At 34.1% G+C, this 22,792-nt stretch overlaps 1 long non-coding RNA gene and 1 pseudogene across 1 annotated transcript; both read right to left on the reverse strand.

The window, feature by feature from the left end:
• Positions 1–6,562: 6,562 nt before the first annotated feature.
• On the reverse strand, positions 6,563–10,897 carry LOC128173386 (uncharacterized). Its single transcript, XR_008242493.1, has 3 exons — positions 10,388–10,897; positions 8,703–8,997; positions 6,563–7,151 (listed from the first exon to the last, which is right to left on the reverse strand). It is a non-coding gene; the product is annotated as an uncharacterized LOC128173386 (long non-coding RNA).
• Positions 10,898–13,250: 2,353 nt separating this feature from the next.
• On the reverse strand, positions 13,251–22,705 carry LOC128173385 (uncharacterized; annotated as a pseudogene).
• Positions 22,706–22,792: the final 87 nt, after the last annotated feature.

The following is a 22,792-nucleotide window of genomic DNA, read 5'->3' on the forward strand; positions in this document are numbered from 1 at the left end:
AAAATTTATGGACATTGTTGAATTAGATATTATGGAGAAATATAAAAATCTAGTGAACAAGATCACTGGCTTGTTTCAATGGGTTTACTTCCATTGTAACAACCCCGAATATATTCTTAAAGTAGACGACGATGTATTTTTAAATTCTTATCTTCTAATAAATTATCTTAAAAAAAGCAAACCGGTGAATTCGATTATTGGATGTAAACTAACAAACGGGACCGTGGACAGAAATAAGCTTTCAAAATATTACATCTCAAAAGAAGAATACAAACCAGATAATTTCCCGGATTACTTTGGCGGCCCAGCATATGTCATATCCGGTGATATCCTCGGCAAGCTTTACCTGGCTACGAGCGAGGTTCCATCCATATTTCTTGAGGATGTATACATAACTGGATTGTGTAGAAAATATATAAATGTTCAAGCAGTTGGACATCCGGGCTTTAGCTGCGTTACCAGAATTAAAGAACCGTGTGGGGGACACTTCAGGAACTTAACCACAGGACATCCTTATTCAGCGGGGGAAATAGAACGCATTTGGATGCAATTAAATCATAATATCACATGCTTAAGTAGAAATTCCTAATAGTAGTATAAAAATGTTACAAGTATGTGATGACATTCAATTTTGATCTGAATATCGATAGTTTTAGGATAGATAACTATTGCAATTATACTAATTAACATACAGGTTGTCAAAATATGTCTTTAAAAAAAACCAGATGTCGATTTATATTTTATAATTTCATGAACATGTTTATACATTTTTTTTTCAAAATGCATTTGCTTTGGTAAAGCAAAAAGTAGGTACTGTTTAGAAACTGCATGAGACCTTCATTTTTACTTTAAAAAAAGGTAACAAAAATGTGTTATTTTAGGTCAAACATTTTGTGCAGGCATAACTGTCGAAAAAAAGTTTTGTTTGTGTGTGTTAACAATTGTTTATTTATAGCCTGAGTACCAGTGTCAATGAAATATTTTCCTGCACATGGGTTAGGAATGCATATTGAATGACTAAGGCAGCGGCATGTATTAAAGGTTTCAACCGAAAGATTTTTCTAAAAAGAAATAAACAGCAAAGGGCATTTATCGACTAAACACGTCACTGAAGCCTTTCTGTGGAGGTTGTAATGATACTTATATTAACTGTGAATCGGGTTTTTAAAAAGAAAACCCATTTTAAAATATTTTAAATTTTAAAAGGAAATACTTTTTTATTAATTGTTTCATTAGAAAGGTCTTGTGGTGTATGGATAGGTCGACAGGTGAACTTTAAACTTTCATTACACCTGATACTACTCATAATTATTCCTCAGGTTTGAGTTTGCGCTGCTTACAATATCATTTGTGTCAACATTCTTGGTTAATTGAACATGTGGGTTGAAATGACAAACTTCTTATGGATATTTATCACGAAAAATCTTTTCTCAATTTGAAAATGATTCAGAACACCTCGCACAATCTTTTAACGTAACTATCCGACTACTTTTTATGTCAATACCGTATACGTAATATCTATATTAGCAGGTGGTATGACAGTTGTCTCATTCAAGGAGGCACGTTAGACTTATTGCGTAAAACATCTTTTACTTATGTGTAGCTGGGAAATGAGGGGCAGTTTTATCCGTAAAAAACCCCACACCATAATTTTCGCTAACATCAATCAAATATCAATTTAGTAACAGTTACAATCAAAGGACTTAAAGTACTTAAAGAGGGTGGCATCATTTCTGAGGCAATTAATATATACATATATATATATATATATATATATATATATAACTGTAGAAGGATTTTTTTCTCCTAAGATTTTAAGGTTAACAAATTTCAGAATATGGAGACTTTGCAAAACCAAACGCTTCAGTACTGAAACTATTTTGAGATCCTTACCTCTTGTTCTTTTATCTAATATATACAAATTACAAATATATACAACAAAACAGAGGAAAAAACGATTGTAATAGTTACGATTAAAATTATTTATTTACAATATATAAAATATATGCTAAAAAGGCAATAAAAAGTTATTGAACAGCGAACTTCTTCTTTTTCTTCCCGTGATTTAAAACCCCTGATGGTAGGTAATATGATACCAACCTTGCAAGGCCGTGGTTCTTTTTCCTTTGCAGAACATATCAATCGATTGTAGAGACTGACCAGAGATATTTCTAAGCATTACAAAAAATTAAGGAAATGAAATATGTATATCGAAGAAACACTACAGCTCCCTTTGCGAAAGATATGAAATGATTTTTAATATGTATATTGAAGAAACACTACAGCTCCTTTTGCGAAAGATATGAAATGATTTTTTTAACTCTGCAAAAACAATGCCTTTTTAAAATTTAAACACTCTCAATATACCGTTTATTGATTTTGACGATCAAAACAGTAAATATTGCTACCTCAGGTTTTGATCAACAGAATAATGCATCAGTCAAGCGTTGCTTTTTGGAAGACCAAATTTCTACAGAATTGACTAGTGGTGTAAATAAAATATTAAAAAAAAAACAATCTTTTTTTCATGCAATTCTGAGTCTTTTATTGCAGTAAAAAGATTTTATCTTTTAGTAATGAATGACTACTCTTTTACAAATAAAAAAAAATAGAAATTGTTATACTGTTCTTAAAGTAAAGCTTTTGTGCTTTTGTCTGTTGTGACGTAATCTAAATAAGAAAGTGGCGTCAAAGACGTCAATGAGTTCCAGACGATTATTAGCCTAGCGAAAAAAAAATTGCAGGAAAATATCTTGCAGTCTGAAAAACTCCGAGGGATGAGTTTATTAAAAAAGGACGGCAATAAATTAGAAATAAAAATGGAAAAAAATTCAGAGTGATTGATTCCACTGCAAATGGCAGAAATGCAACAAAACTTTGGAAAGGTGAAGAAAAATAATAATTGAAGAACTTTTTTTGACAACGTCTTTAATTATAGAAAATTGAATAAGAACAACAGGGGAATTTTTCTAATCAAAATGTACATAAAATGAGTTGTTTTAAGATTTCCGTATTTTCCCTAATGCAACCCACTAATTATCCAACAAACCGGACTAGGATTTTGATACTTTCCAGATACTTAATTTCAGTATTATTGATTTCAGTGTTGATTATACTCTAGTTTTATACGATATAAACTGGTTTGGGACTGTTTACGCTTTATAAAACCAGTAAAATGGTGGTCAATTTAAAAAAAAATAAAACTGCCCCACCCCACATTCAAAAAAGATGCAGCAGCCCAACAGGTTAAAAGAAGTGTTTCGTAGAAGGGTTATATTGAAAGATTGAAGACAAGTAAAAGCTGTCAATGTGACAGCAAACCGGGTTTCCTTTTATGTGAACTGTATCCATAATCCATGTCAACCCAGGAGTTATCCGTACAATGAGGGTACCCTTTTGGCATTTACACCATTTTAATAACCGGATTTTTCATTCGGAAAACCCGGTTAAATTTTTTTTATTTTTGCCTTTAATTTTAAAATTTACAGTGTTTTGACATACAATTGTAACATGTCAATAATTATACTACAGGAGCGTCCTATAATATGTTGTTATCTTTTAAACCTATCTTATTAATTTTCATTCATAATTGCAATGAAAAAACATTATGCATGCTTGTTAGATTCGATTCAGGAGCATTAAAATGGTGGAAAGTTGGACAGAAGCAGATTTAAAAGCATGAATGGATTTCTAAAGGAAATAGAGAATGTCCCCTCAAAAAGCGTTTTCATTGAGGGTCTTTAATAAGTCGATTTGGACCGCCAACCAGCTGACAAGGAGATGAAAAAAAGAAAACCAAGACCAAGAATCATTGCGCAATTATTCATGTACATGTGTATTACTCAGCGTTTGGCTGACAATAAATAGGCGGGGCCTACATAAAAAGGATTAAAGCTTCAGAACTCTCAATGCAATCAGATAATAAGTTAATTATTTATAATTGCATTGTATCAGGAAAAGTTTTGAATGGATAAGATATATAGTAATTTGTGTATATACACATACATAATTTGTTTTATTCACCAAGTATGTTTTAATTATCATATGCACTAATTGTACAACTGATCGGCGATTCCAGCCAATTTAAAGAAGAGGACTTAATTCATAGACCCCTCTATCTGCTAGGAGGAAACCATATTATAGCAGCGAAACGACGGGCGCAGGAAGAGGAACCAGAAAACGATTGCCTCCAGAGATATAAGTGAGAGTCAGTGCAACATTAACTCAAGGATCAAGGCGCGGATTGGTGGAAAATCAATACTAAATAGAATACATTATAAAGCTTTCGAAAAAAACCCACTACTCCTTATCACAACAATGTTTTTTTTTTTTGCTTGTGTGTGTCTTTTACAAGATGATCAGAACTGACATGTATGTAGGCTTGTCACCTAAAGAGGGACAGAACAGAAACAAAAATAGTCTTTTTCAAGTAACACGATGTTAAAGATATTTCTAATAAGACCATTCCATAATTTCATTTTTTTAATTTTTAATGTTGGTGGTTGCAAATATATAATAAATTTTGTAGGATCTAGTAAGACAGAGTCGCAAAATATTTCTCAACTCAGAAGTAGACAAATGGAAGGCAGCCATTACGTCGATTGAGCAACCAGTTCGGGTGAGTTTTAAATCAGCAAAATGTAATTTGGGATTTTTGTGCGTTAATTTAAATAAAAGTTAAAATTTAACAAGAATAGAATTCCTGGGTCCCCCGCCGGTCAAGCTGTCTAGTATCGAGTCCATCGACCAAGGCTGATTTTGGAACTTGACCAAGGTATTAGTGGTATAAACATTTAGTATAAATTTAATGAAAATCCGTCAAAATTTGTAGGCATGAGAGCGCTTACAAGGTCAATTTTTGGATAAAACGGAGTCATTATTGCGGTCAAAGTCCCATAACTCCAACAAAAAGTATCGACCAATGCTGATTTTCGAACTTGACCAAGGTAATAGTGGTATAAACATTTGGTATAAATCTAATGAAAATCCGTCAAAATTTGTAGGCATGAGAGCGCTTACAAGGTCAATTTTTGGATAAAACAGAGTCATTATTGCGGTCAAAGTCTCATAACTCCAACAAAAAGTATCGACCAATGCTGATTTTCGAACTTGACCAAGGTAATAGTAGTATATACATTTGGTATAAATTTAATGAAAATCCGTCAAAATTTGTAGGCATGAGAGCGCTTACAAGGTCAATTTTTGGATAAAACAGAGTCATTATTGCGGTCGAAGTCCCATAACTCCAACAAAAAGTATCGACCAATGCTGATTTTCGAACTTGACCAAGGTAATTGAGGTATAAACATTTGGTATAAATCTAATGAAAATCCATCAAAATTTGTAGGCATGAGAGCGCTTACAAGGTCAATTTTTGGATAAAACCGAGTCATTATTGCGGTCAAAGTCTCATAACTCCAACAAAAAGTATCGACCAATGCTGATTTTCGAACTTGACCAAGGTAATAGTGGTATATACATTTGGTATAAATTTAATGAAAATCCGTCAAAATTTGTAGGCATGAGAGCGCTTACAAAAAAGTGTGACGGACGGACGCACGGACGCACGGACACACGGACGCACGGACGCACGGACGGACGCCCGGCATTTCTATGTCCCCGCACCGCGTTGCGGCGGGGGACAAAAAAACAAAAACAAGTTTATGAATAAAATCAATTTATCACAGCATATATAAAATATTTTGTAGATGATTTTTTATTACAATACAGGTAACAAATGGAATCTAAAGCTCGTTATTACAGTTGGTAGCCTATCCAGAAAACATTTTCATTGAGATTGAGAGAATTTCAAATCCACACTAACAAAAGATAACTCCACATCTGGTTATTTAAGGATCTATACTTCTTAATCAAATACAAAGAATCTTACGAAGGGTCTTGTCTAAAACAGTATACCCCTCGCAACTTTGTTGGGTTGGGTATACTATTTAGAAATAGTAATAAGGATATCATTGTATATTTTATCAAAATATTACATATAAAATATTAGAAGATACCGTCTATACACTTCAACTTGTTTCTTGCACCCTCATCTTATATGCTCGGACACTATGCAGCAACATTCTCCTCCTAATAATTAAATGAGATCAAGTGAATACTAATATTCTGATGCACCGTGGTCAGTAGTAGCATTTTATTTAGATTTCTGACCCAGCGTCGACAGGCTCATCACTGGACCTAATTACACATTTCTCCAAGAACATAAATAAACCTACGTTTTCTATATAACGCATGTAAGGGCCAGCCAAATAAAAAGGTACCGCGACCATAGTACCTTTTACGGGTTTTAGAAAAGATTTCTGCCGTGTAATTCATTACAAACATTATTATCAAACAAAACAACAGAACAGCGTTAGAATTCTTATCAGATAGCCCAAATATCAATAGTGACCGGTGGGCATAAAGGATAACTTAATAGTATACTATCTATCTATCTATCTATCTATCTATCTATCTATCTATCTATATTAGAAGATTGTACCACTGTTGAAATATTAACAATTTTATCAATGCAAGGCCCAATATCTTTTTAATTTAAAAATCATAAGAAAATCATATATTCCAAAAGATAAGTTTTATTCATAAACGAGTTCATGTGGATATTATTTGGATATCAAAATCTATAATTCAAGAAGTATAAAGAACAACATTTAAAAACATGCATATTTCATGAATGATAAAATCCCCAGATTGAAAAATGAAATTATATCATAACATTTAACAATACATAACCCCATATACAGCTAAACAAGGGAAACAAAATCCAATTCAAACATCTCGTTTTGTTTTTGTAGAGCTGTTGTCTTTGTGATAACAGGGGGAAGTGTAAAAGTTGTGTGTGCAAGCGGAGACCATGCACCAATTGTAAGAACACAAACTGCCAGTACAAGTTTAACCAAACTAGGCCAGTGAACAAAGTAAGTGCATGTTTATGTATATTCTAGGAGTGTTGGCCACCAATTGCTGATGTCCACCCTACAACAACGATGAGGTACTGCTAGATAGAGAAGGAATAATATTTTGTTTTACTTTGTAGCATCGACATCATCCATATGCCTTGACCAGCAGCCGCAATATGTCACAGAATGAAGGAGTAATTCGCAATCAACAGCTTTGCTTGGCAGCTGGCCCTAAAAACAACGACCAAGAGCTTAGTGTTTCATTGATGGTAAGAAATGTAAAGATAATTCACTTTTTTTTAAAAGCGGTACACATAAAACAAGTTTTGTATTTATTTTTTTTTAAATCTACATCTTTTTTTATAGAATGTTGTTGACAGTTTGTCTTTCGACAAACTACGATTACAGATGAAATGCAAGATTGCTGATGAGCCGCATTTTGTAAGACTTGTTCTGTAGTGGCAGATTGAGGATAGCAGAAGGAATGAAAACTCTAATTCAAATGTGCAGTGGGGTTTATTTGGGGTATGTCAAAGTTTTGATGATCCCGTCGGTAGCCGAGTGGTCAAGGTGCAGGACTCATGACCGAAAGGTGGTGGGTTCGAATCCTGGCCGCGGCAGGTCGACGTTGTGTCCTTGGGAAAGATACTTTAAATGTATTTCTTCACCCAAGTGTAAAATGGGTACCTGGCTATAGACAGTGAAAGATATTGTCAGAATGTGAGTGTCTGAGCGCCTTAACGGCTGCCGCACTGAGAAGGCTCTGGAATGCTTTAAGGTCTGCTGGGGTAATAATTGTAAAAGCGCTTTGAGATATTGCATTGCAATTTAAAAGCGCTATATAAAAACTTGCAATTATTATTATCCCCGCATGAACATCTGTTGTAGGCAATTTCCATGCATCACCTCAAAACCTAAATTTAGAAATTTATGCTTGAGGCATGATGTACTGGAGGTTGCCAACATTTTGAGTTGGAGTTTTCGGACCTACCAAGATCCTACCTTTCAACTGTCGACATTCAGAAACCAGGCCTACAGAAACTTTGTCATATGGCAACATGGGCGACTAGGAGCTGGAAGGTGAATACCAGCTCCTGCTTGTATTTTCTTTGTCGTGAGATGACGTTTTCCTGAGGCAAGCAGACAATAGACGGGTTATCATTTTGCTAATTCTGAAGACTCTGAATAAATACTGAATTAATTCATTAATTCTCACCTAGTTTTTTTATCCTCTGCATCTTAGCTAAAAGGATTCGTGATCCTAAATTTCTTTCCCCAGAAAGATTCTTGGCAATAGAATCTTTAATTAAAGAGGGATTTTCTGCTCTTTATGAACCTGCTTTCAAAAATGTCATGTTGCTCTCATTAAAGCAGCCATTAGTACTAAAAAATTATATCTCGTAATAATTATTTGAGAAATTGAAAGTCAATTTGTAAAATATACAGTCTACTTAGATTTTTAAAGTACATTCATATACTGTATATGACGGTGAATACATTCACCTCGAAATATAGGTTCAGTGTATATTCATATAGTATTTGTAGTACATGTACTGAAAAGCACAGGTAGAAGATTTACTATAAATGAACGATCTTATGTAACAGAATTACTAATGACATATAATCAAAAAGTCAAGAAGTATAAGCAAAACTGATAAAACTAATTATTGGTGTTTTGATTGATAGCTCGATATAAGTATTGCTTTTTAATTATTTAACATTTAAACAAATAAAAGTTCTTATTCAATCATTTATTCATCACAACTCTTGAATGTTTCTAACCTAATATATATTTAAAATCTTTTGGTGCTTTCTCTTCATATGCAACCCACTGTTTGGTCCTTCTAGATACCTGGCCTTAACCATACACTTCTCCATCCTGTCCAACAAATGGCATCCTTCCAAAATGGTTGTTGTGGTCCTTGATAGCCAGCATGTTCCTAATATAATAGGCGTCATATCCATTGGATTTCTGTATTGGACAGTAATGAAGGAGTATATGGCTAAAAAAGTTTTCCACAGCCCTTTTTTGGCAACAGTTCTACTCCCACACCAATCTCTATTTCTTACTAACATCCTAGAAGAAAGATCAATAAAATGTAGCAATGACAAATATGCATAAAACTTCATAGCATGGAAAAGAAAGGAAATATATGCAGACTTACATGAAAGTGTACACTTAACACATACATTTTTTATTAATGACTTTGAATTTTAAATGCTAAGAAAACAAATTAACCATATATTCGTGAAAGCCACCGAGTCTCTTTGGAGCAAATTGTTGCAGTCAGCCTTATTTTCCTCAGAAAGTCGACAACTAAACTGATTTAATTGTAAAACTTAGTGCCGTTATTGTTGTCAATGTTTTCAATCCTTTACTGAATCAAATGTTGTCAGAAAAAGATATTTAAATGTATTTTGTGTATAAAGTAAGAAACAAACACCATGATAAACAAGATATCTGTGAGCCAATGCTCACTAGTGATACCCCCGCTCTGATGTGAATATGCAAAATAAGCAAAGTCGACATTTAACAGAAAGCTGGCATCCGATTGGTACAGAAATATATCCCACAATATGGCATGCCTAAACAAATAGTGTGTTAAAATTTCAAGCATCTGCGATAAATAGCTGCTGAGAAATCTTCGAGGAAAATTGGTTTGAAAATTTTGGCTAAAATAAACAAAGTACTCATTTAACAGGAAGTTGACGTCCGATTGATACAAAAAAATATTCCACAATATGGCATGCCAAAACAAATTATGTGTTAAAATTTCAAGCATCTGCGATAAATAGCTGCTGAGAAATCTTTGAGGGAAATTGGTTTGAAAATTTTGGCTAAAAAAAAAAGTACTCATTTAACAGAAAGTTGTCGTCTGATTGGTACAAAAATACATCCCATGATATAGCATGCTTATACAAATACTGTGTAAAAATTTCAAAAATCTGCGATAAACAGTTGCTGAGAATTCTTTAACAAAAATTTGTTTGAAATTTTTGCTAAAAATAAACAAAGTCGTTATTTAACAGGAAGTTGACGTCTGATTGGTACAAAAATATATCCAACGATATGGCTTGCCTATACAAATATTGTGTAAAATTTTCAAGCATCTGCGATAGATAGTTGCTGAGAAATCTTTGACGAAATTTTGGTTTGAAAATTTTAGTTAAAAAATAAGCAAAGTCGTCATTTAACAGGAAGTTGACGTCCGATTGGTACAAAAATATATCCCACGATATGGCATGCCTTAACAAACACTGTGTAAAAATTTCAAGCATCTGCGATAAATAGTTGCTGAGACAAATGCGACAGAAATTTTTGTTACGGACGGACAGACAGACGGACAGACAGACAGACACACAAGGGTAAAACAGTATACCCCCTCTCCTTCGGAGCGGGGGTATAAAAATGCTAAAAATTATTGCTTATATGATTTAAATTAATGAAAATTCTAAATCATATTTACCGTCCACTTGCCCACACATGTTTATTGTTGATTTTGTGCAGGATTCCCATCCATCTTTTCAACAGATGCTCGACACTGACTTTACAAGTACTGCAGCAACACTAAAAATAATTCAAAATAGGCCGTATACATTGCAACAGTCCTCTGCATCCTGATGTCTTGGCAATATCTGAAAGAGATGTTAAGCTTTTTGACCTTATGTCAAATGACTAGGCTGTGCTGCAGGTGCTTGTATGGTTCTGATTCTACAAAAAAAAATTCATAGAGAAAAAAAAAGGTTGAACTGAAAATGTTATATACTAGTACACAATTGTCAATCCACATATGATTTTAACATTAGCACTTGATGCATTACAAAGTTCAACATAATCTCAGGGCTATAATGAAAACTGTAGTGTCCTATTGTTTACCGGGGAAATATGTAATAGCGGGTAAAATTTCAAAACATTTTTGAAATATATGCAAAGACACGCGCAGGTAATCCACTGAGGAATCTCAATGCTTAGTACAAGTCATATGTTATTTTATGTTTAAGTATAATTTGCTGATATTCCTAATGTTTTCCTGAATACATCAAAATAATATTTAAGAATGTGATAAAGAACACTTTAAAACAGCTAGGCATTATCTAGTTACTGCAGTTGCATATACATTTATAATTGAGTCATTAAGACGGAAAAAGTATGTAGAATTCTATCTATAAAATTAATCTTCTGTCACATAGATTTTTACCTACTCAGCAAAGAAATTATGTTTCTGCTAGCATCAGAAATAATTTCCCTTATAACAAGAGGAGAGGTAGTGATTAGATGTTGTAGTCCTCTGTCAAAGCACAGGCACCTGAATTTTTATCAATCAGTCGTTAAATAAGTCATATATCGACAAATTCTACCCCTACTATATATAAATACACAAGGTGTGCAACGCCATTTTGACCCCCTCGTCGATTCAGGCTTCGATTTGCCACATAAATCAGATATGCCTACCGGTTTGCGTGTAACATTGAGTTCAAATGGGATATTTCTCACTATACATTTCGTCCTTAAGTTTAAATTCAACGCATTGATAATGTTATCAACTAAAATTCACGCAGACTTTGAATTTTGTCCCGAGGCTCGAAAGCCATCAGCTGACGTCACGAAATTTCAACTCCGCGCTGAATGATCTAATACATAAAATATCACATTTGAACTCAATGTTGCACGCAAACCGGTAGGCATATCTGATTTATGTGGCAAATCGAAGCCTGAATCGACGAGGGGGTCAAAATGGCGTTGCACACTTTGTGTTTTTATATATAGTAGGGGTAGAATTTTTCGATATATGACTTATTAAGCGACTGATTGATAAAAATTCAGGTGCCTGTGGTCAAAGAGAAGCCTTAGAACTGTGCCTGTCAACTTCCTTGGAATCGCCCACTTCCATGTGAATTATGGACTTGTTGTCAGAATCCATAAATACTGCTGTTGATCTACTTGCATAAAATCCTGAAAGCATTATAACTGAAACATTTTTTTGTCATTTTAATTTCAATCATTTATGATTTACAGGGTAGTACCTGATAAATAATATTACACACACTTTCGTAATAAAAAGTAAATAAGTATCAAAGGCCTGAAGAGCCTATGAGTCGACTTGCTCTGAACAGGTTGTCAATATTTTGATGTATTTGTTTTTATTGCGTTGTTAGTAATATATTAACAAATTCTGTCTTTTGTAAATAAATTATACATAGGTGAACAAAGACTACAGGGCTCATTGTGGCAGATATCACCTTTATGAGACCAGCTTTATCATATCAAATTATATGATAATAATATTTAGATATCCTATTTATTTAAAAAAAATATACGATTCATGATTTTTTTGTCGTTGATATGTTGTAGCCCGCGATAAGTATATACTTCCATACTTAATTCATGAATTATTTTAAATTCTGCGTGTTGAAAGAAAAAAGGGTCAATAAATGTCTGATTCCTGAATCATCAATTCGTGTCAACACTTTGATTCAACACATTCTGTTGACATTTCAGTGATAGAATGGCAATGCCTGCCTGACTGGCAATGCATAATATCGTAGGATAGAGAAAAAGGACCGATATATTTCAATGACGACGAAATAAGAACTATTTGCATTATATCGCACATTTTCAATTCACGTTTGTGCTCAAAATCCACTCTAAGAGATCCGATGACAGCAAGTGTCTTCTCGCTTTGCAAGCTGGTTTTTTTTTTTGTAAAACAGATTTTACGCTCAATATGGAACAAGGTTTTCCCCTTGTAAGTTGTCGAATTCATGGGCGGCCATTGAACAAAAACTACTTTGATTTGTTTTATTCTTTAAACATCAAGAACAACTTTTACAATATATGTGTAAAAAAGATCAGATTGTTTAACCATTTCAAATTGACAATCACGCAAACAAAAGAGGCTAATGAATGCACTCTTTTCATTAGCGCATGAATAATGTAGTGCAAAATTTTCGCAGGAACGGCTATGATAACAAGGACTCGCTCGTTTCGCGAGCCGACTCAACAAGAGAGGTACATGAGGTTTGCCTGTCATCCTTTGCTATAAAAGTTCTTTATATTTATATATTAACATAGTGTCTGTTTAGGAGGGTAATGGTTGCAATGGACAACCCGAGAAAACCATTGTCAATCAATCGACGCAAAGCGCATGTTGACAATTGGTTTTCGGGGTGAAAATTTCAACTGTTGCCCTCCCAAAAGGGCATTTTTTATTTTATCATACTGAATGTCATAATTTTAAAGAAAACTTATATCACTTATATCACTTCTTTAGAAATGCCATAAATTCTACAGCAAATCGTACGAGCATGTAACAATTGCGTTACCCGTTGCCAGGTATGTTGCTAATGCTGAGGGTAAAAAAAACGGATTATATATAAACTGTGCCTTAACCAATCAGATTTCAGTATTTAACATGAAAGTATAATAATATTATATTTACCAGGTGAGTCAAATCGTACATTGACAGCCACACTGGTAAACCTCCCAACTTCTTGCACCCATCTGAAATATGCATCTGGAATTTCTCCTCTATTCAGTCTTTCTAAAGCATGTTAAAAAACGATTTCAATGTTTATCTATGTAGTTGTACAAGTATATTTAGAGTACCCTTGATGAGTATCGGAAGATGCACGAGTTCAAAGGTTACTCTAAATGTTTTGTATTATTGCGTATCCAAATTATTGCATCAGTATTGATAATAAAACTGTAATCTAACATGAAATTGGCGCCGCTAAAATTTGACCAATCAGACCTTTTAAATTTGGGAACCACGAGTAAGTACAAATCAGTTAGCAGACAGATAATTATTGAGAACGACATGGATTTTTTGCTGTCACAATGTGCGTTATCTGTAGAAAATCAGATATTCATGGAAGCTTAGTTTGATTCTTTAACTCTTTCCCAAATAAGTGTACTACCGAAAATGAAGAATGAACTCGACAGGACGTTATTTTTTATATAGGAGATGTTTACAAATAATGGAGCCTGCCGTAAACGCACAAAATTCCAACACTTCCGAATCTGCAGTTGACGATAAAATATAAAAAGAACGACTTCGTCAGGTTCAGATGATAAAATTCAACTTTTAATTGACTCGCAAACAAATTCATACACGCGCAAGAATACTGAGTGGGCGATTGAGACGTTAAACAAGTGGCGTATTTCGCGGGTCAATGTACCACTGTTGACTGAGATGACGAGTAAAATTTTTAATTGCTGGATGCAACGATTAGTTTTGGAGGTTAGAAATCAAGATGGATAGGACTATCCACCGGGTTCGATATACTACATTGTGTGTGGTTTATTACGTTTCTTGAGAGATGAAAACATTCACAGTATGAAGACGAAAAGGATCACAGATTTGATGTATTTCAGCGGGTTTTAGACGCGCGAATGAAAGAACTGCTGTCAAAGGGATTAGGAACAAAAGTTCGCCAGGCGGATCCAATTTTACCAGAAGAAGAAGAAAAAAATTGAAGCCAAAACGTGTTTGGTATACATTCTTCTAAAGCGTTACAATACCCAGTGGGTTTTTTTATAACTCTAAACTTTTGGGGCTACGTGCGTATGGTGAACACAAATCATTAGAATGCGATTAATTTGATTTAGGCTGTAATGAGAGAGGGAAATACATTCATTTTCATGGACGATCATGAAAAACTTTTAAGGCCTAAAACATATTCAGTTGCAAAACAAGGATATCAAACACTGCTGCCTCAATAGTGAGTTAAACTTTGTAAATATAAATAAAGTTTTTAAAAATGCATATCTTTATAATGTGCATTTTTCCACGAGATATTAGTTAAGGTTACGCGTTATTAGGATAATGGAAATAGAGTAGCTATATGAATTTTTTTTTGCATTCGTAAATACAGTATTTAACGTCACTATTGAATTTTGTTTTTTAGCGGAGAAATATGTCTAGCTGACTTTATCGTGGCATATATCGAGGACCTCGGACACAGGGGTGCATTTTACCGACGACCTTTGGCAAGTGATTTAGTACAGCGAGCAGGTTCTTGGAATGAACAAAATCAAGGGTCTGATAAAAGAAATAATCACAAACGTTGAACTTGTTGGGAATTTTACAAATCATTCCGGTAAAAGGGCCTGTGCTACTCAGCTGTATCTAGCGGGCGTCGACGAGCAAGATATCGTGAGCAGAATCGGTCAAAGGTCCGAATCGGCTGTTAGGAAGAATAAACGTACAAATGCCGTTATTCAAGAAAGTATATCGAAGGTTTTGAATCCTCCCAAGAAGACGAAATGTGAGATCGCATTAACCTCCGAGATGGATCTAGATGTATCGTCATTATTAGCAAAACATTCCGACAACGACGAGAAAGGTGACACCTCGAAGTTGTGTTTTTAAGTTCAATATCGTGCTTTAAAAGGTTTGTGTTATTGAAATATGCACGGAAACAAACCATTTTTCCATATTTTTGTCAATATTTTTTTTCAGTTTAACTTTATTTATAATCTGAATATGATTTATCTGGATACACTGCAGCTGTTATAGCACAGCTAAACCACGGTGTACCATAAACAAGAGGCCATTTGGCCTAACGCTCACCTGAGTAGCATATAACCCATACACAATCTTTTCGAGGAGTCTCATTTATGCATTTAATTAATAAGGTTTCATTCTGGAGTGGAAAATTATAAATTTGTAATGACAAGCACCTCCTTGTCTGAAATGTTTCAAAAAGAACTATGTAACCTATAATTTCTGCCAAAAAACTTAAAGATCTGGTCTACAAAATTAAGAATTCAGTTTTCCTTTGAGATGTGTGGGAGTAAAGAAGATAATTGTTAACGTTATATGCATTAACACCTATACATCCCTTTTTGGCCCTAGACTCAAAACCCCTACTCCAGGGGACATGAAAATCAAAATTTCAGGAGAAGACTTCCTGGTAAATATAATTATAAGTCAGTTTTTTATACAGATGTGTGAGAATATATAAGAAAAATTGTAAACATTATATGCATTTACACCATAATGTCCCCCCCCCCCCTATGTCCTAAATCCCTGACCAAGGGGCCATGAATTTCACAATTTAGGTAGAGGGGTTAGTGGACATCATAACCATGTATTCAGTTTTTTGCCTACATGAAGATTTTTTAAGTACTATATGGCCATAATGGCCCCGCCCTAGAGTCTGAACCCCTAACATAGGTGACCAGAATTTAACAAAATTAGTAGAGGGTTTCATGGACATTATAACCAGGCATTTAGTTTATAACAAATATATATTGAAGTAGAGAAAAGGATTTTCTAATATTTAATGCATTTTTACTATATGACCTCTTTGGCCCAACCCTAGAGCCTGACCCCCTGACCCAGGATTCATATTTCACATTTTAGTATAGGGCTTTATGAACGTCATGTTCATGCATTTAGTTTATTACAGATATATATGGGAGTAGAGAAGACGATTTTTTAAAGATTTTATACATTTTTACTATATGGCCATATTGGCCCCATCCTAGAACCTGAACCCCTGACCCAGGGGCCATGAATTTTACAATTTTGAAAGAGGGCTTCATGGACATCATAATCATGCATATAGATTTAACAAATAATTATGGGAGTAGAGAAGAAGATTTTCTTAAATTTAATACATTTTTTACTATATGGCCATATTGTCCCCACCTGAGAGCCTGAACCCCCAACAAAGGGGTAAAGAATTTCACAAATTTAGTAGAGGGCTTCATTGACATCATTATCATGCATTTAGTTTTTAACAAATATGTATGGGAGGAAAGTAGAAGATATTCTAAAGTTTAATACATTTTTACTATATGGCCATATTGGCCCAACCCTAGAGCCTGAACCCCTGACCCAGGGGCCATGAATTTCACAATTTAAATAGAGGGCTTCATATACATCATAACCATGCATTTAGATTTAACATCTTTATATAGAAGTAGAAAAGAAGATTTCTGAAAAAATTAGATTTAATACATTTTTACTATATGGCCATATTGCCCCCCACCCTAGATCCTGAACCCCTGACCCAGGGTTCATGAATTTTAGTAGATGGCTTCATGGACATCATAATCATTCATTTAGTTTTTAACAAATATATATGAGAGGAGAGAACAAAATTTTCTAAGATTTAATACGTTTTTACTATATGGCCGTATTGGCCCCACCCTAGAGCCTGAACATATGACCCAGAAGCCATCACAATTTTGGTAAAGGATGAAAGGATATTGGCATATTTGGCCCCACATGTGGTGCCTAGGGGATGGAAGAGCCATAAATTTCACAATTTAGATTCTTCTTGCCATAGAGATGCCTCACACCAAAAATGATAACAATCAGCCTTGTAGTTTTTTAAAAGAAGTCAAAAATGTAAATTGTTAACGCACGACGACGTTAGTTATAATCTCTGTTTAATTATAAATAAAGTCCCTAACTTATTTGGTGATATGAATATGTGTAATTACACAATCTAATTGAAACAAGAGTCGTTCTGAATCCGCTTCCGCTTCTCAAATATCCAACAACATTCCATGTATAGTCACGTCAGTGTGACCTTTCAGTTAACCAATGAAATTACTTGTTCCGACTCATTGGACGAGTTCTTGGAACTTCCCGGCTTTTTTTTATCGACATACGTAGATGACCGAGGTGTTCAAAGCGATTAAAAACATAAATGGCGCAGTCCATGACACCGACGAAAACTTGTGTTCTAGGTGATGCCTGTACATGTATTATATGCGGATTTTCGTTCGTACAGTACGAAAAGACAGCTGATGGGACTGATAACATTCACAAGTTATATCAAAATAAACCGAAACTTAATTCAGAAAGGATGGATTGTATTCGGAAAGTAACCAACAAATCGGACCTCGATCTCAAGAGAGTAACGCTGGCGTCTGTAGAAAATGCTTATGATAAGTGGAGTCAATTATTAAAGCAGACGAGAAAAACAAAGCTGCCACACAATCATCCATGAGAAATGTGGTAGACCAAGTCTCAGAGAAACTCGGGAAATTAAAGGTAACTATTTTGGAACTATATATTCCGTTCATGATGTGCGTACCGATTTTAATATTACTGTGTTTAGCATAACTTCCGGTTTGTGATACCAAAACGTGGTAAGTTGTTTTATTTACATAGGGTTGGGGATATTCTTTCGAAGCCTTTTTCTGTCGATTAGGTTTTGATATTAAAGCATGTTCAGTGTCATTTTTTTGTTTTTATCTTGTCTTTGCATGAACGTGAGAATAAGTGATAACAAATGTACAGAGATGTTCGTAACCAATATTTGTCAGTATATATTGTTTGCCTACTCCGTCGAATATGCCTTGCTACTGTTTACTTTCTCGTATAACGCTATAATTAACCAATAACCATTTTGATTTCTAATGAGTGTGTCTTTGCTATTTGGTTTAGAAAATAGAAGGGATGTATTGAACTTTTTAAAACAGTCAATTTATTTTTTAAAAGATACACATTTCACTGAGGATGATGTAAATATAGTTAGATCAATGTGGGGATTTGAAATTATTATAAGTCTACGCAGAGGTGACTCCAGAGGGGAAGCTATTTTACTTAATAATAATTTTTAATATGAAATATTACAGACAACATCTGATGAAATGGGAAATAAAGCAATTGAATTAACAATAGAAAAACATAATATTCTTTTATAAAAATTTATGAACCTAATCGAGATGTTCCTGAGATCAATGAAAAAAAAGTGTAGAGCAATTAAATGGGGATTTTGTGATGGTACGCGGCTATGTTAAGGCTGTCCGAAGCTAAATATATATCGAAAAATGATACTAATTTAAGGTATTCGATGTATAATGACCACATTTTGTACCTTATAAATGAATGGTCTGATATTCTTAATCATGATATCATATTTAAGGTGTTATCAAATAAAAATACTCCACCAAAGGAATTTTCAAAATTTTGGTTATGGTCCAACTAATGACACCTTGAATTTTGCATTGAAGTCTATGGGCAACGTATGTTTTATTAAGATATTGTAAAAAGTAACTTCAGATTTTTTAAACTCTCTTGGTTAATACATGCACACCTCTGATATATGTACAATTGATCTGCAAAAGACCAACTTCCTATCTTGAGAACTGTAGGAGGAGTTATCCGTACAATGAGGGTACTCTATATGCAATATTTTGCCAAAAAATGACTAAGTTCAAAAGCTGGTATTTTTTTCATAAATTATTGGAAATCCAAATCCTAGCAATATGCACACCTCTGATATATGTACAATTGATCTGCAAATGAACAACTTCCTATCTTGAGAACTGTAGGAGGAGTTATCCGTAAAATGAGGGTACCCTATATGCAATATTTTGCCAAAAAATGACTAAGTTCAAAAGCTGGTATTTTTTCGATAAATTATCGGAAATCAAAATCCTAGCAATATGCACACCTCTAATATATGTACAATTGATCTGCAAAAGAACAACTTCCTATCTTGAGAACTGTAGGAGGAGTTATCCGTACAATGAGGGTTCCCTATATGCAACATTTTGCCAAAAAATGACTAAGTTCAAAAGCTGGTATTTTTTCGATAAATTATCGGAAATCAAAATCCTAGCAATATGCACACCTCTAATATATGTACAATTGATCTGCAAAAGAACAACTTCCTATCTTGAGAACTGTAGGAGGAGTTATCCGTACAATGAGGGTTCCCTATATGCAATATTTTGCCAAAAAATGACTAAGTTCAAAAGCTGGTATTTTTTCGATAAATTATCGGAAATCAAAATCCTAGCAATATGCACACCTCTGATATATGTACAATTGATCTGCAAAAGAACAACTTCCTATCTTGAAAACTGTAGGAGGAGTTATCCGTACAATGAGGGTACCCTTTTGGCAGCCGCCCGCCCGCCCGCCCGCCATTTTCACCATTTTAATAACCGGATTTTTCCGTTGGAAAACCCGGTTAATGAATCATTTACCGCAGATATTTTGACGAAAATAAAATTTTCTTTTTTTCATCAAGGGGAGATAACTCTTTTAAAAAAGTTTAAAGTGTGAAATTACCAGCTCCTTATATGTTGTCTGTCATGTGAATTTGGTTCATTTCACTTTCATAGTTATCTAGCAATACATATTTAACTTGTTTAAAATGATTCAAAATTGTTTAATTTCCCTTCATTATACATTGAATACCTTAATTATTGAAAAATACTTTAACCGAGCGAGTGTAGAGCAATTTTATGGGGATTTTGTGGTGATAGGAGGCGATTTTTATTGGGTTCAAGATACTTCTTTAGACTACAATAGTTACAAGCACATAGGAAACCCCAAAGCCAGAAAAGTTTTACTTAACTTAAAAGAAAAATCAAATTTGAAAGACCCATGGAGAAATCAACATGAGAATCTTAAAACGATATACATTGTTCGGTCCATCAAGTAAAAAAGGTAAAATAGATTTCTTTCTAGTTTTATGTCAACTATTAAATTTTGTTCATAACACAAGCATAGAAATAGGATATAGATCAGATCATTCAATTATACTTCTTAATATTGTTTTCTCAAACTTTGAAAAAGGAAAGGGATTCTGGAAATTCCATATTTCTCTTTTAAAAGATAAGGAATACATAGACGGGGTACAAAAAGTTATAGCATCTTTAAAACAGTACAAAGAAACAGAGAACAATAACATTGCACTAGATGAATAATTAGAAATGCTTAACAGAGATAGTAAAGTTGTTGCATCAGGTCATCAAACAAAAGACAGTATACTCCTGAATTCAAACAAGAGGCCCACGGGCCACATCGCTTACATGAGGAACAAAATGTATGATCAAATCAGCTTAATGGAGTCATTATACAAACTATCTGGACAATATACAATAATACATGCAGATCCTGTATAAATAAAATCTATTTTCCCCCTGGATATTCTCATGTTTATAATCATTAGTCCCTTATCTAACAGGATGATTTTATAGTCATATCACATATTGAGTATTGCAGTTCTCAAAAAGATCCTTAACGATTGTTTATATATGGGATATAAAGCTAAATCAAACTCTACAATTTCTTGTGAGGCTGAAGAATTGTCCTGGGGCGTAAGTCTGAACTCTTAAAAAGAATCATCTTGCTGATTAGTTTCTGAGAAGTAGATTTTTAAAGATTAACTCTATATATTCCTATGTAAAACTTTAACACCCCCTTTTCCAATGTGGCCCCACCCTACCCCCAGGAATCATGATTTTTTTTCAACTTTAAATCTACACTACCTTACGATACTTCCACAAGTTTTGGCTTTCCTGGCTGATTAGTTTTTTAGAAAGATTTTTAAAGGATAATCTATATAAATTAATGTAAAACTTCGACCCTCCATAGCACCCCACCCTACCCCAAGGATTTTCACAACTTTAAATCTACACTACATGAGGATGCTTCCAAACAATTTTCAGCTTTTCTGGTTTAAGTTTTTTTAAAGATCTACTCTATATATACCTATGTAAAACTTTGAAACAACCCCCCCCTCCCAATTTTGGCTGCACCCATCCCCCTTATTTTTAGGTTTGATTTTGACCTGACCTTCACCTTTGACCTGACCTTGACCTTTAAGCACTGATGTTACAAGTATATTTAACATATGCATATCAGATTCATTTATATACTTAATAAGCTATTTCAATCAATATCCCCCTCCCTTATTTTTGACCTTTGACCTCTAAGACCTGACGTGTTCTAAGTATATGCAACATATATATCAGATTCAGTTGAATATACAATACCACCCCCCCCCCCCCTCCTTTTTCCCTTCTTTTTTACAAGGATTGAATTCTTAAATTTACTTGATCCTCGATATTTGAATTTGAAATTTAATATTTCTATTTAAAATAGCAACTAACAAAGTGTTACAATCGTTTATCAGAATTTTTTTGATGATGATATATACATTAGTATATGGTCATTTGATCATCATCTTGAAAATGGCAATTTTTTAGAATTTAATATTTTGATTAGTCAATCTCATTTAAATGTGTAGTCAATTTTTAATGGTGGGTATGCTGAATGCATATGATAATATTATGATTACATATCTTTAATAGATGTTACAGGTGATATTTGTATGGAATGTTGTGGGGGCTTTTTTTGGAGGGGGGGGGGGGTGTTTCATATGGAATGAATTGGGTTTTAGCCTTGGCCTATTTCTATGTTTTAATAGTTAAAGTGTTTGAACTAAATTATTATAACATGTTATTGAAATATAGGTCAAATATCGCAATAAATTTCACGTTATTACTAATACATATTACCATTATTTACTCTATTCTTGGTCTAAAAATCGTAATAAACTTGTGGGTTTTGCCATGAGTACATACCTGGCAAATTTGACCTAGACGCCGATGTGGTTTTTAGTTGTTGTACAGGATTTGATGAAGACGTCATATTGATGAATTGGTTTGCCGTCGCCGGTGTAGTGGGGCTGCCCAGCATCATCGGTGGAGGGTTGTGTATGAACAAAAGTTTAATCGAATCTGTGTGTTGCGTGTGCACACACACAAACGGGTTCAATGCTATCACAAAAGATGCACACCATGCAAAAGGGTGAACAGTCCATCACTTTATAGAACATGACTTGTTCCACAGCGCCGTTAAATTCCAAAATGTATGTGTTGTACCTGGCGATCTCCTCCTCAAACAGAAAGTATAATTGTGGTATGTCCAGAAAATAACGCAGATGATGTTGGTCCGCCATTTTGAAAACGAGAAAACGTTCAGTCTAAACGGAAAAATTCAACTGGGTAGAGATGGTCTAACGTTGATAGTATCCAATGCCACATAAAAGGCGAGATGATGTTTTAGAAAGGTCTTATTCAGTAATTTTCATTTTAAATTTGACTGTTA

The sequence above is a fragment of the Crassostrea angulata genome, chromosome 2, assembly GCF_025612915.1.
Source record: "Crassostrea angulata isolate pt1a10 chromosome 2, ASM2561291v2, whole genome shotgun sequence".
Taxonomy (NCBI): Eukaryota; Metazoa; Mollusca; class Bivalvia; order Ostreida; family Ostreidae; genus Magallana; species Magallana angulata.